The sequence below is a fragment of the Lampris incognitus genome, chromosome 2, assembly GCF_029633865.1.
Source record: "Lampris incognitus isolate fLamInc1 chromosome 2, fLamInc1.hap2, whole genome shotgun sequence".
NCBI lineage: Eukaryota > Metazoa > Chordata > Actinopteri > Lampriformes > Lampridae > Lampris > Lampris incognitus.
The window spans coordinates 100,637,173-100,653,249 of NC_079212.1; the positions used below are offsets into that span (position 1 = coordinate 100,637,173).

The 16,077-nt window shown below is 44.5% G+C and overlaps 1 long non-coding RNA gene across 1 annotated transcript in view; it reads right to left on the reverse strand.

Moving 5' to 3' along the window:
• The window catches only part of LOC130108335 (uncharacterized), a 39,682-nt gene extending 24,022 nt beyond the window's left edge, over positions 1–15,660 (reverse strand). Inside the window, exons 1-2 of the long non-coding RNA XR_008809873.1 lie at positions 15,567–15,660; positions 14,028–14,210 (exon numbers count right to left, since the gene is read on the reverse strand). This is a non-coding gene — a long non-coding RNA (uncharacterized LOC130108335). The remainder of the gene's footprint in view (positions 1–14,027; positions 14,211–15,566) is intronic.
• Between the last annotated feature and the right edge of the window lie 417 nt (positions 15,661–16,077).

Here is a 16,077-nt window from a genome sequence, read left to right on the forward strand (position 1 = left end):
CATCTTCTTTTGGTGAAGCTGTTCCTTTGTTGATTTGGAAATGCTTTGGGTCGTTGTTGTGCTGAATTCCTCTCCATCTTCAGCTTTCTAGCAGATGCCTGCAGGCTTTGCACCAAAATTGACTTGTATTTGGAGCTGTTCATGATTCCCTCCACCTTGACTAGAGCCCCAGTTCCTGCTAAAGAAAAGCAGCCCTAAAACATGATGCTACCACCACCGTGCTTCACCGTGGGTATGGTGTTCTTTTGGGGATATGCTGTGTTGCTTTTTCCACCAAAAATACCTTTTGGAATTATGGCCAAAAAGTTTAACCTTGGTCTTATCAGACCATGACACATTTTTCCCCACATGCTTTTTGGGAGACTGGATGTGTCTTTTCTGCAAAATGTAGATGGGCTTGGATTTTTTTTTCATGTGAAAAGGCCTCTGCCTTGCCACCCTACCCCATGGCCCAGACTTATGAAGAACACAGGAGGTTGTCACATGTGGGGAGCAACCAGCTGCAGAAATTCCTGCAGCTTCTTTAATGTTGCCTTAGGCTTCTTGGCAGCCCCCCTGATTAGTTTTATCCTTGTCTTCTTGTCATGTTTGGAGGGACATCCTGTTCTTGGTGATGTCACTGTTGTGCCATATTTCCTCCACTTGTTGATTGTCTTCACTGTGTTCCATGGTATATCTACTGCCTTGGGAATTCTTTTGCACCCCTCTCCTGGTCAGTACCTTTCAACAATGAGATCCTGGTCATCCTTTGTAAGCTCTTTGTGGACCATGGCTTTTGCAGTTGGATGCAACCAAGAAGATGTCAGGAAAATCCTACAGCAACAGCTGAACTTTACTTGGGCTTGATCACAGTCACATCACAACATCCACCATACCGAACTGACACTGGCCAAAGCTGAATACTCCAAAAATACTAAATTATCTAGTTTATTGGACATTCATTCATTCATCTGCAGCCACTCCTCTGGGGTCGGGTCGTGGTGGCAGCAAGCTAAGTGGGGCATTCCAGGCATCCCTCTCCCCAGCAATGCCCTCCAGCTCCTCCTGGGGGATCTCAAGGCATTCCCAGGCCAGATTGAACATGTAGTCCCTCCAGCGAGTTGTGGGTCCACCCCGAGGTCTCATCCCAGTTGGCCGTGTCCGGTAAACCTCCAAAGGAAGGCGGCGTCCTAATCAGATCAACCTCAACTGGCTCCTTTCGATGCAAAGGAGCAGCGGCTCTACTCCGAGCTCCCTCCGGATATCCGAGCTCCTCACCCTATCTCTAAGGCTGAGCCTAGACTGTTTATTGGACAATCGGATGGGGGAAAAAAGCAAATTAAAACTTAGTTGTAGCTCTAGTTGTGTCTCAAGAATAACAAATAAATGGAAAAAATAACAAACTAGACTGTAACTAGACCCATTTACATGGCAATCGGATTATACATATACAACGCTTGTTACCATCTGTTAGCACCTTTACATTGAGAACAGTATTGTTTAAATATTTGCTACCAGTACCAAAGTCACTGTGGCCTGCAGCCAAGCTATAGAAATTGGTTTGTCCACCAATTAAGAATGATATTTGTATGCATGGTTCTTGCAATATGGCATCAAACCCTTGTTAGTACATTATGTATGAGGACGAGTTTCATGAAATACTGTTTAATAATTCTTTCCATAACTTAATATATAGATAATACAACAGAATCTGTCCACTGCAAAGAACTTTACGGTAAAAGATTACTCAAGATATGAGCAGAATAGATGCAAAAATAAAAAGTTAGCCATTTATAACCAAAGTTGTGATTCAGATCCTTGGATCAGCAGCATCACAAGCACATGGCAACTGCCCCACCAGCCAAAGTGGCTGCTGGATGCAGGCCTCTCACCAGAAGACCAGCTCTCTGCCAAAACCCAATGTCATCACAGTGGTAGCAAAATAAACCTTGCCCAGTCAGACCAAGGCTTGAGTGTCTGGAAGGTTTTGCTCATTACAAGTTATACACATTCATTTAAACTATTTTTAAACTCACTGCCCATCATTGGTCGACCAAACATCCCCATGGTGCTTTTGACTCTAGAGTTTATGCCCATTTTGTTTTGTCTTAATTGGACGAAATTGGCCAATTATGGTAATTTAGGGGAACGTCAAGTAAAAGTATTGACACGATGTTGGGTAGACCAAAGCTAGTCTGTGAGTTTAAAAATAGTATCAGAAATATTTGAGTTTATACTCGACTAAACACATCAGAAACTATAGAAGGATAAGTTGTCTCCCTGCTGGAAGCACTACATGATAGTAAAAAACCTCTTTAAGCTATGTTAAAAACAGATGTTATTAACATTTATGTCCAACTTCATTTGATTTATAATTAAACTGATTGTCAAAAGTTGTGTCTTTGTTCAACTTGAACAAAGTATTATTCTACAGGATGTCTGTACATTGTTACACTTTTATGTTCATAAGGATACACTGAGACATGTACTTCCTGCTTCATAAAACTAGCAGTCTTCTGGGTTTTTGCATGCATCACTTTTTATAGTGGGCTAGCATGGTTAGTCTTGGTAACCACATCATGTGGTTTCCTGCTGCCGGGAACTATCATACTGGATTTACTTGGACACACACACACACACACACACACACACACACACACACACACACACACACACACACACACACACACACACACACACACACACAAATCTGTTTTGAACAGCTAAAGATGTTCATTTTTATGTTATTATGACCTGAAGCATGGCAGTGCTTTTCACACAAGGGGAAAATGTGACAAGCAGTGTCTATCTTTAATTAGTCAGTGAACATGACCATACAGCAATCATACTTTTCCACTATTCTCTTGCTCTACATGGCCAATAACAACCAAATTTAAGCCAAGAGCCAAATTATTTTTCCTCGTGTTTCCTCGATTCCTGTTATTTTGATGTTCCTCTTCAGTCACAAACTGAAGCAAAACTTCAGTATATTGCTTCTCGATAAAAACTGCAGGAGGTATCATCTTAAACTGGTTTAGATTAAGAGCAAGATATTAAAATTTGCTATATTCTAAACAGGCTCCACCATATAAAATGGATCTGATGCTCAACCACGTATCTACCTATGTACAGTGAAACCTACATGTATGTAGCCGGACATCCAGACGCAGGCTCAGAGGCCGAAGTGACTGGATGAAACAGACGCAGGTTACAGAATGTGACTTTAATTTCCTTGGTAGACTATGATGAGTTTTAGATGCCTTCAAAAAGCTGTTTGTCTTGGCAGTTTTAATGTCTATTTGTCCCTCTTTTTTTGACCCTGTGATGGCCTGGCGGCCTGTCCAGGGTGTCTCCTCGCCTGCCACCCAATGACTGCTGGGATAGGCTCCAGCATCCCCGCGACCCTGAGAGCAGGATAAGCGGTTTGGATAATGGATGGATGGATGGATCATCCCTCTTTACATGTGGAGGGGTTTGTCCCTAATGAACAAAGCAGAAGCAGAATATGATTAAAAGTTAAACGTCATCATCGCCGGTCACTCGGGGTCGAGTATGACTGTTCTCCTTCTAGGTCCTTGTGGGTATCCTTGCAAGAGGTCACCTGCGCATGACAGCTTTTTAAGTGGAGTGGCTGATGCGCCTGCAGCCACCACACGGTCCTTGGCAGGAGGTGGCCAGAGTCCAAAGGGATGGAGAACCAAGACGACTGGGGACCACCCTCTGTTGCAGCCTTCATCCACCTTCACTGTCGTTGTGACCTGGAGACATCTTCCACCAGTTCCGCCGCTGAGGTCTGTGTTAGATCGCGCTTCGTCTGGAACCGCCCCCTTGACCTATCTGCCTTGGGTGACCCTACCAGGAGCCACGCTGCAGACGGCATAACTCTTGGGATCATTGGTACATGCAAGCTTCTCCACCACGGCAAGGTGACGATCCAGGGGAAGCAAAAGTTCAATGTACTGCCTAGCCCTAGACAGTATGTGTGACTCATACGTGTCCTGAAAACATCCACACAGGCAACATCAGTGTTGCCCTTTCATCTAGTTTATTCAGCCGTCTAGCTAATCACGTGTTTTTCTATCGTTTCTGACATCAAGGGACCAAGACGAGTTTAAATCTTCAGTTCGTGTTTCTTTCTTGCAATACATGGGTGCTTTCAAGGGCCAAGAGGAAAATAAGGCTGAGGAACAAACTGTCTGCAGAAGGATAAGGCTGGGTGTTTTCAGTCCATCTGCAAACACATCTTTTCTTTCAATATTCTATTCAATTTTGTCACTGTGTAATTTCAGTCATTGTGCAAATACATAAACAAAGCTGAATCAACAAAAAGCTGTGATCTGTGACTTTTTGTTGTTGTTGTTTGTGTATGGGGGAAAAAAACCAACTATTTGATAAGTAAACTACCGGCCAGATTTAAAGATAAGGATGGGCTGTTGTGTATGAAGGGCTTATATCAGTATTTGATGAATGCAAATACCCAGACTTGGGAAGGCCCAATTGCGCTCGATCAGCAAAAACAGGTTATGTGCCACAGCATGTAGATGTTTGTTCCTGGGCCGGTGGTGTCTGCTGGTGCCAAGATGAGTAACGAGTTCCAAAACATGTTTTTATTTCTACACGCTGAATTTACCCTCCACCAGTCATCCATAATAATTGCTGTACAATTGGCACGTTATCCCTTGCATTATGTTGTACAGACCTTTGACACAAAGCCTTTAAGAATCACACAATAGGTCTGGCTGAAGGCCACCAGTGTGTGACTAACTCCTACAGACACCGAGACCGTTGTTTTCCTGGTCATACCAACAGCTGTATATACTGCTGGGTTGTGCAACTTTGACAGGCTACTTGAGGTTTTACCACTTGCATCGGCAGAAGTTGACGCAAATCTAATCAACAAAATGCTACTCGTTCTCATCCCACAGCGTCATATATTGATGCTGGTGACAATGTTGATATACTGATGTGCAAGGTACCCTTCAGCATCTGTATGAGACGCAACAGGTTGACGATGACTTACGTGTCTGTGTGAGACATGCTGGGTCAACCACAACCTTAAATATTTTACCGGTATGTCATAGATATTCATAAATCAGGGGAAAGAGGTTATGGACCACCCACCATGTCTCTACACCGATGCCGAATGGTACTTTGGTACCTTTTTCTCTTTTTTTGTGATTTTTTCACCCTTTTTCTCCCCAATTGTACCCGGCCAATTACCCCACTCTTCCGAGCCGTCCCGGTCGCTGCTCCACCCCCCTCTGCTGATCCGGGGAGGGCTGCAGACTACCACATGCCTCCTTCGATACATATGGAGTCACCAGCCGCTTCTTTTCACCTGACAGTGAGGAGTTTCACCAGGGGGACGTAGCGCGTGGGAGGATCACGTTATTCCTTCCAGTTCCCCCCTCCCCTCTGAACAAGCACCGCGACCGACCAAAGGAGGCGCTAATGCAGCGACCAGGACACATACCCAACCCGCAGACACGGCCAATTGCGTAGGGGCGCCTGACCAAGCTGGAGGTAACAACGACGCTTAACGTAAATATATTGTAACGTGCACGTTACAATGTGACGCAATGAGATGAGGACGCGTTGGATCTCTTGGGATGCCCTCCTGGCTCGGCATGTTCATACAGTTCAACTGGTTTGATAGTCAACGAATTAACTTAATTCTCTCTAGTCTTTGTTTTAGCTCTCTATATATCTGATATTATCTTGGCTGGCGAGCAGACCGCAACTTCAGTGGGAGTTGCCTGCTCTTTGAAAAGTTCTTAAAATCTGTAGCGCGCACGCGCACACACTGTAGGGTTTAGATGTGTTATAACTGGAAGAGTTTACATGTGTTATAACTGGAAGAGTTTAAATGTGTTATAACTGGAAGATAAGATGGATAAGGGTCACAAGGCCTTTAATGTCAGAACTTGCTCGGACAGAGGGCTCTCGATAGACTCTGCCAAGCAGACAATAACGCTGCTTTAGGGAGATGTGGTCACACAATGTGTCCGTACCCCCCCCCCCTTCAATACGAGCTCAAACGCCCTTGAAGTAGTAGCAGACGGAAGACATCCAGGGAAATGAGTCTATTGTGCTGCTTCCACCCGCACAATAACCCTAACCCCGCCCAACCCCGCCTACCCATGCGCAGAGCCGCCAAGTAGCGCATCGCGATAGGTAGCATAGCGATACAACACCGGCAGCGAGTGAGAACGGAAGTACAGGGTCGTTGCTATGGAAACGATGCACCGTCTCGTCTCATTGGTGTAAACTGGCAGGTTTTAAAATGTTGCAGAACACATTCTTTTGCAAGTAGCAGCAAGTTTCGACTCGCCTCGTCGCGAATTCACGGTGTAAACTCGGCTATAATGGGGATAACATCAAAACCTGCTGAGCTCCACTACTTTCTCCGGTATGTCTAAAGCAACAGTTCTCATGAACGGTTCGTGTGATATCGTACGAAAAGTTATGCACAGTTTTTCGTGGAGCGATTCAGAGCGCCTGCGTAATCCTCTGCGGAGGGCGCCCTCTGCCGGGGGGGGGGGACGCGGGACGCGGGGGGGCGCCCCCCCAACCCTAGGGTTAGGGTTAGGTCACCTGATCACAGCCTGGCCCACGACTACGTGGGTTACTACGACGAGGGAATGAGAACAGCCTGTCTAAAGCTGGCATCACTGACTGTGGTAGTCTTGTCATGTATTCTTGTGTTCCAGGAGCGATCATGTGTGAAAGAGACATGCTAGTTATGAAAAGGAGAGAGAAAATAAAAGAGGTTTGTGTGTGTGTGTGTGTGTGTGTGTATCTCCTTGATTTGGGAACATTCAAGAAGGGAACTTCAACACTATGCCCTTGTGTGGCTGTTTTCCCAAGTATTCATGTTGGTACATGACGGTGTTACAGTAGTTTGTTCCATGTGTGCAGGTACACGTGCCCTCACCATTTGTACCATGTGCCTGCTATTCTCACCTCTCTTGCTCGCTGTATCTCTCTTTGCTTCTCTAAAGGTCTCTGCGATCTCGGTGACCTGTAAAAATCTCACATCCCTGGGCACAGGTGACTCAAGGATAAGCAGACACACACACACACACACACACACACACACACACACACACACACACACACACACACACACACACACACACACACACACACACAACCACACACATGTGATGCAGTAGAAGCAAGGGCATGGCTACTAGATATCAAAAAGATGGATATTAAAAACAAAAAAACAAACTGCAAATCAGGGTCTAGCCTATGTCTGTTAGTTTCAGTTTTTTTAACTACAACTTTTAGTGTGCCCATGAGCAAGGCATTTATCCCATGACTGCTCCAGCAGAACTGCTCCGTGGCCCTCAGCCGTTGCAGTGTGGTGGGTGGCTTCAAGTAGAAAATAGTGACACACCACTCATCTGCAAAATGGGACCGTGGTGAAAAGGGGAAGTCACTGCTAAGGAAGAGCACAGGCATCAGCAAACTTCCATTCATTTAACGTGTGTAGGGACCTTTGTTTTAGGAAAAGACTTATGACTTTAATTGTAAAATTCACGTGTTTCAATTGAGTCCTTTTAAGGAACTAGATTCTGGTCGAATGCAGTAAAGTAAACTTTCCTGCGCTCTAAGGTCCTGCCTGCTAGAACAAATCAGAGTTGGTTTTAAATACCCCCCCTTCCCCCTATCCATCCATCCATTATCCGAACTGCTTATCCTGCTGTCAGGGTCATGGGGATACTGGAGCCTATCCCAGCAGTCATTGGGCAGCAGGCGAGGAGACACCCTGGACAGGCCGCCAGACAATCACAGGGCTGACACACACACACACACACACACACACACACACACACACACACACACACACACACACACACACACACACACACACACACACACATACCTAGGGACAATTTAGTATGGCCGATTCACCTGACTTACATGTCTTTGGACTGTGGGAGGAAACCGGAGCCCCCAGAGGAAACCCACACAGACACGGGGAGAACATGCAAACTCCACACACAGGACGATCCCCAAGGTTGGACTACCCTGGGGCTCGAACCCAGGATCTTCTTGCTGTGAGGCGACCACGCTAACCACTGCGCCACCGTGCCACTTATATATATATATATATATACATACATACATACATACATACATACATACATATAGATTACTCTGTACAGGCAATCAGCAATGCATTGCTCTTGTGAGCAAACTTAAAATTAAATTAAATTTCCAGTTTTCCAATTCTTATTTGGAGTTAGTAAACTTCTCTCTCTCTCTCTCTCTAAGCCTCTCATTTTCTGCATTTTATCTCATCCAACCCCCCCCCCCTTCTCCGTCTCACGCTCTCTTTCTCTTCTGGTGGTGTCAGATGGACTACATAGTCTACTCCTCAAAACACTTATGTGTTTACATCCAATGCAATATTTGATTGGGTGTTGCACTATAGTTGGCGTCGTTGTAGATTCTCTCTAAGCTTTTAGCACAGTTATATCTGCATCCATCACTACTGCGCCACAAACACTACGAGACAACTTCTGTTTGTTGGTTGGGGTGAGACCCAATATTTCACTGCACTACATCGAAAAACTACATCATCTCACGTTGGTGAAAACGGGACTTCTCATATGGTATACATATTCATAACCTTAACCTTCTCTGTGGGCAGTATACACACACACACACACACACACACACACACACACACACACACACAAAATGTTTTTAGGACATTTGGTCCCCCATGAATCATTGCTGCCCCTCAGCTAAACAGGGGGACATCCAGTGCGTACTGATTACATCACAGTTTAGCACACACATGACATAAAGTCACATTACAGCCGCATAAGCAAAACAGAAACACACGAAACTAAGCTCACAACGAGACTCATGCATGCAAACATTAAATTACAAGGACAGCATAAATCCTGATTAATAGAAAAGAAAAAAAAACATTTCCATCCTTTCGTTGATACTCTTATCAAGAGTGGTTTACTGCAAATGAGTGGGGGTAGGGATGGGGGGGGTTGTTTGAGACCCTCGGTGACTTTAGCAGAAATCGAATCAGTAAACTTCAGCTATGGGATGGTCTCTCAGCACGCATCTGGTTTTAGTTTATAAGGACTAAATACCAGCATTACAGCATTAAATACCAGCATTACGGCAGCACGGTGGCGCAGTGGTTAGCGTGGTTGCCTCACAGCAAGAAGGTCCTGGGTTCGAGCCCCAGGGTAGTCCAACCTTGGAGGTTGTCCTGGGTCATCCTGCGTGTGGAGTTTGCCTGTTCTCCCCGTGTCTGTGTGGGTTTCCTCCGGGTGCTCTGGTTTCCTCCCACAGTCCAAAGACATGTAGGTCAGGTGAATCGGCCATACTAAATTGTCCCTAGGTGTGAATGTGTGTGTGTTGTCCCTGTGATGGACTGGCGGCCTTACCAGGGTGTCCTCCTGCCTGCTGCCCAATGACTGCTGGGATGGGTTCCAGCATCCCCGCGACCCTGAGAGAAGGATAAGTGGTTTGGATAATGGATGGATGGAAATACCAGCATTACTTGGAGCTTTGACTCCTACTGTCCTGGATGTCAGCTCTTAGTGCAGGCTAGAGAGGAGAACGCCATTTACAGTAGCAGAAAACAACGATTGTGATTCACAATGACGCCTGACAGATGCTGTAAGAACAAGACTTCTCCAAGTCCTTCAGGCTGCAACATTCACGTGTTTCAAAGGATGTCAAACCCATGATCCTCCACAGACTGTACCGTGCGATAGTAAAAGGGTGCTTATGGCAGCTTACAAACAACAGACAAGGGCTTGTCTCAGAAGGTTACAGGTTGAAATCCCAGGCAGGGTAGGATATTCTGAGCAGGGGCGGGACATGTGAATGAGAACAACTCAATCCTCCCAAAATCAATCAACCTTTATTGATAACAAGGAAATTAGATTGTCACAAAAAAAAACCACACTTCTATGCACTGTCTGTTAACGCCTATCTGTCCTATCGGACTTGAACCTAGTTTTTTTTTTAATATTTATTTGTGTTGTCGCCACCTGACTAGATCCCTGCTTGTGTTGTATTAACGCTGAGATGTACATGCTTTGGAGTAAACCATCTGCTAAATGAAATTGTAACATTGTAACATTGTAACAAAAGCAGCATCAGGTTACGGGATAGTTGACCCAAGACAAGAAACCAGCTGGTATCAGACAGAAATCTGACACCGAAATCCACGAGTAGCATGGCATAAATAAAAGGAAAATGGCTTGTATTTCTTTAATCGTTGGAAAAAAAAAGATGATTCCTTGTCAATTATTTTGCCTGTTGACCCCATGCTAGTGGATTAAGTCTGCACTGTTTAGTGAAAGTACTGGATCGGATCTACACTCGGTATCAGCTGATACGTAAAGATTTTGTACTCTGAATCAGTATCAGCTGTGATAAAGCGACATCAATGCATCTACTGAAGAGTTTTACATATCCAACAGCTAAATATTGTTGTAGTGGGAATGTGTAAAACTGTGTATCTAGGATACGAGGCTGGAGAGCCTGCTACCTGCTTTAAATATATATATATATATAAAGCAGGCATTCCAATTTTCCTATATATATATCTATATATATCTATATATATATATAGGAAAATTTTCATTCCAAGTGTAGACAAACAATAGTGTATTAAAAAGAAAGACTCATATAATTTCCACAAGAAAACATGCATACAATCATAAAGATACACATGTATGTATACACATGCGGACAAAAACACACCCAAGCGAACTTGCAAACCAGCGTCAGGTTTTTAGCTCTTCAGCTAAGTTGGCAGACCTGTGGTGGCATCGTAAAATGGCCGTGGCATGTTAGCGTTTTCAAGCACCGTCTGTGGCGCTCATTGCATAATATAACTCTTGGCAATATATCTGACTTCCAGTTCAACAATGGCTCTTTTGCTGGGAAGGAGGACACGGCGTGGATTGTTATGTAACAAGCATTTCATGGCTTTTGCATATTAGTCAAATTGCAACCAAACAAGTGCTCACGGCAACAGGGCTGCGTTTGCTGCCTACAGATCTTGTTGGAAAGGGGGGGGGGGCGCTGGCTAGTTGAATGTGCTGTGCTAAAGATGAAGCCAACTGCCTTTGCAGTGAACGCTTCTCGCTGGTCAAAATCAGCAGTCTAGTCAGCACAGTGCCGGGTCCTACTGTGGATTTATGAGAGCAAACGTGCACTTTCCATCCCCCTTTTTAGGATCCGCATTTGTGCTTTTTGCACTTCCATGTCGACTACGTGTCTAAAATTCTAAATCACATCAACTTGACCTCCTCCTTCAGTAAATCCATGTCTTAAAGGCTAAGATCAAGCACAGCATAGACCTTTGTGATGCAATTTTCAACCGCCAGTAGTATTACGGTTTCTGAGCCAGGATGTACACCAGGACAAACTTTTTTTTTACCCCCCCCCCCTTTTCGCCCCAATTGTATCCGGCCAATTACCCCACTCTTCCGTGCCGTCCCGGTCGCTGCTCCACCCCCTCTGCCGATCCAGGGAGGGCTGTAGACTACCACATGCCTCTTCCGATACATGTGGAGTCGCCAGCCGCCTCTTTTCACCTGACTTTGAGGAGTTTCGCCAAGGGGCCATAGCGTATGGGAGGATCACACTGTTCCCCCCAGTTCCCCCTCCCCACTGAACAGGCACCCCGACCAACCAGAGGAGGCACTAGTACAGCGGCCCGGACACATATCCACATCCGGCTTCCCACCCGCTGATACGGCCAATTGTGCCTGTAGGGACGCCCGACCAAGCCGAGGTAAAACGGGGATTCGAACAGCCGATCCCTGTGTTGGTAGGTAACGGAATAGACCGCCACGCCACCCAGACGGCCCACCAGGACAAACTTTTGTAAAAATTAATATGGTGGCCTGTTGAGGCTACGGCTGTCCTAAACCTCATGCTGAAGACCACCGTGTATTGATTCTAGACCTTTATCACCAAATCCATGCCCACAAACTCAAACAGACCTCTCCAATTTCTCAAGATGATTTGGGTAAAGTGTGATATATTCCAGAGTAAGATATTTATATAACCTGTCAAGTCAGTCTGTTTAAGATTATGTTCTTAACAGATGATTCTGTCATTTTATTCTGTTTATTTTCACGGTTTTGCCATCATGCATACCAGTTATTATATCATTTCACTCACCACCTTCATCCTGGAGACCTTTGACTGGTATGCAAAAGTTACACTTCCAAAACATGTGGCTTTATATAACTGGGCGGAATCGGACTTGCTGAAACACGTCCGACGACCGTGTTTCACGGCCGTTTAAGACTCCGTTGTGAAGCTGTGTCTAGTGGTGGTCCCGTATCAGACACCTCCACGATGATGCCGGGGGGTAAAACGACATCATAACCCATCTGCACAATGGCAAAAACTACAAGAGTAAGATCCAGGTTGGAAAAAACTAATCAACTTATTATAAGGTAGCTCAGTGAGTGGCCAGCGTCTATGCAAACAAACACATGGGAATTCAAATGAAATCGTGGAACAAAAGAAGCCCAACAGATGGCAAACCTCACTTCTATTTTTCGTTTTGACAGCCCAAGAGTAAGTCCAACATTTGTTGTCCCCCTTCTGCCCAGGAACAGTTCATTAGGAAAAAAAAAAACACTGACAATTTAATCTTTACTTTTTAAAAGTAAAGTGATATTTTTTCCCTATGGTTTGTCTAAATGAAAAGTCCAGAGATGATCACCTTTACAAACAGTGGGCCGGAGCCCTCTCAGATATCTGATCTCCTCCATACATTTTCCTTTTAAATTGTTTTGCAACTTCCTTTAGTATAAATTGTTTACCTGTGTGCCAGCGATTCAAATAAAACCCGTCAGTTTTTCCATTACGAAGGTACGGTTTAACTATACACTCCTGTCCTCATCAGTACTGCGGTGCAGAAACAAAGATGTACTGTAGTGCAAATCTTCTGACCCATCACTGTTGCTGTTGCACGGGTTTGTTAGGCTCTTTGTGGAGGTAAGAAAAACAGTTTCTGCTGCTGTGATAGCATGTTTATCTGACTGTTAGTGTTTAGCAATGTGTTTATAGCCTTGGCATGCTTACCTTGTTGTTGTTCAGGGGCATAGACATACACAAGCACAGACATGTATGACACACAAACAAACACACACGTGCACACGCACGCACACACAGACACACATGCACACACATGTACGTGCAAACACACACGTGCAAAACAGATTTACACAGTCAAATAGGCACGGAGTCTTTTGCGCACATACAAACCCACACACACACACACACATAGCTAATTTATTCACTCGATAGAGTTCTCCTCGTCCGCATAATGAATCAGCCAGCAGCTTCATCAGAACCTTTCCTAATGAGTCTCCCTCTTGTCACTTGTCAGCTCTTTGACACTCCAGATCACTCAAGTCATAAATTCTTAAAAGTCTTTCATGGCAAAGAACCCCAAAGAAATCCTTACGACCACAGATTCCCATTTCATAATTTGGTCACGTCTATGGGAGCTCCCCATCTAACACAATTAAAACTATATTGCAGATGGAGGGATAGCAGAGGAGAGAGTGAAGCCTCTGATTTAAAATATTCATCCATCCATCCACTATCCAAGCTGCTTATCTGAATACAGGTCGCGGGGGATGCTGGAGCCCATCCCAGCAGTCATTGGGCGGCAGGCAGGGAGACACCCTGGACAGGCCGCCAGGCCATCACAGGGCCGACACATTCACACCTAGGGACAATTTAGTACGGCCAATTCACCCGACCTACATGTCTTTGGACTGTGGAAGGAAACCGGAGCACCCGGAGGAAACCCACGCAGACACGAGGAGAACATGCAAACTCCACACAGAGGACGACCCGGGATGACCCCCAAGGTTGGACAACCCAAGGGTTCGAACCCAGGACCTTCTAACTCTGTGGTGACCACGCTAATCACTGTGCCACCATGCTGCCCGATTCAAATATTCATTATTTCAAATTTCAAGTGTTAAGTGAATGTGAGAGCAACAAAATAAATTATTTACCTCTTTGCTGGGGACTCTGTAGATAACTGTGAACCAGAGGAGAGTCGGGTCAACTGTTTTAGTACCAGCACACCTCCCAAAACCCTTTTGGTTCAGATTTAAAGTTAAGTGGCGACACTGATGGGCTGTGCACACAGCATGTAGTTGCTGTACTGATAGGAGGTGAAGTAGGTGGCCAAGGACCTTAAAAGACAGTTGAGACAAATTTTTGACTTCATCACTGACTGATTTGTGTCGTCCCCATTGCTTTGATTCAGTTCTCTTTAATCTCCTCTTATTTTCCCTCTCTAACAGTCAAGTTCCTTTACATGCAAACACATCCTGATCTATGATCTATGATGCAATAAGGGTGAGAAACAGCCCTGACCTCGGAGTCAACATGGGACATTCTCCGTTCTGGCTTAGGTGTGTCTGTCTCCTGCTCAGAGACGTGTCACTTATCCCTTATCACTGTACCACTGATTCACAGAAAGTTGAATCAGTTCATCTGGACACAATATTTATTGACAGATAAGTGTCATCACTCATCTAAGTGACCTCGTCGTTCTCAACTGACTGCAGGTATCCCCACCCTTTTAAACAATACAGTGGCATAACGACCGAAACCAACGGTCGGTTTCATTTGCAAATTGGTGTGACCATTCCTGTAGTACTACCTCCTGTATGTGAAGTACATGGACTGAAGACAGCTTCAGGAGCAGACACACTTGGTCAGTGTTAAGGGTGGTCCTATTGCTAATGGTGGTGTCGTTTTGTAATTTAATATGGACTACCTCCAGTGCTTCATCAACAGGAATGCATGTAAAGAGAGAAATAACATCATAAGAGACCAGTGTTTCAACCCCCTCCATAATAATGTCCTTCACCTTATCCACAAAAATCAGTGTTCTGAATGTGATGTTCATTACTGCCTACCAACAGGTTAAGAATAGATGCAAGAAACTTAGAGATGTTATCAGTCAGTGAGTGAATCATACAAACAATAGGCCATGATGGCACATCCTGTTTATTTATATTGGGTAACCCATACAGACTAGGTGTAGCGTCCCCTGGGTATAATCTGTGGTACAACATTCTGTCAATAGCATTGTCCTGTTCTAACAGCCTCAGACAATCTATCGGTCAATCTGTAGGTTGTTATGCAACTGTATTGTTTGTAAGGGTGGAGATACCTGCATTCAGTTGAGACTGAATCACTTCGTGATTTCCTTACCTGGATTATTGAGCATGCATAAAGACATGTATCACTTATTACTACTATTATTACTGTATCCCTTGCAAGCTGGATTTCCTTAATCTTACAAAATACACAAAAGAAATACACGTATATTCCCAAACACATGTGAAAGCTATAGTGAGGGATTAACTCTAATCATATTCTTCTTTCTCTCTCCTCGTTTCTGTTCCTTGGTCTACCTCTCCCTATCTGTCTCTCTCTCTCTGTCCGTTTCATAAACCGGCAGCTCATCGAACTAGCAGAAAACAGGAACGACTGTCTATTTCTTTTTGTTTGTTTGTCTCCATTTATGCCTTCCTTACCTTATTTCCTTTTCCTTCCCTCTTTCCTTGTCTCGCTAAGCTTCACCTCAGTTCTGTACTGGCTTAAAGCCTCCGGCAATGAATCTGTCAGCTGTGCTATCTAGTGCTGTAAACTGCTGAAATGAAAGGTCTGGAAAACATGCGCGCATGCACACAACATGCACACAACACACACACACACACACACTAACTCCATGTGCTTCAGTGAATGGTTAACTCTAGAATAATCTCTTTTGTCTCTTACTTTCTTGAGAATACATAGGCCTGAAACATGAATCTCTCTGCCAATCCATCTCCTGAAGCTTAATTGTAATCTCATTTTAATATTCAAATAATTTTAAACATCTCTCCAACAACCTAAAATCGGAGTTGCAATCAGAACCAGGGTCAGTGCATGTTTTAACAGATAGGTAGCTTTCACATACAGGAAAATTACAAGTCGATAGATAGATAGATAGATAGATACTTTATTGTCCTACAAGAGGGTATTTGTTTTCAGCTTTATTACAGA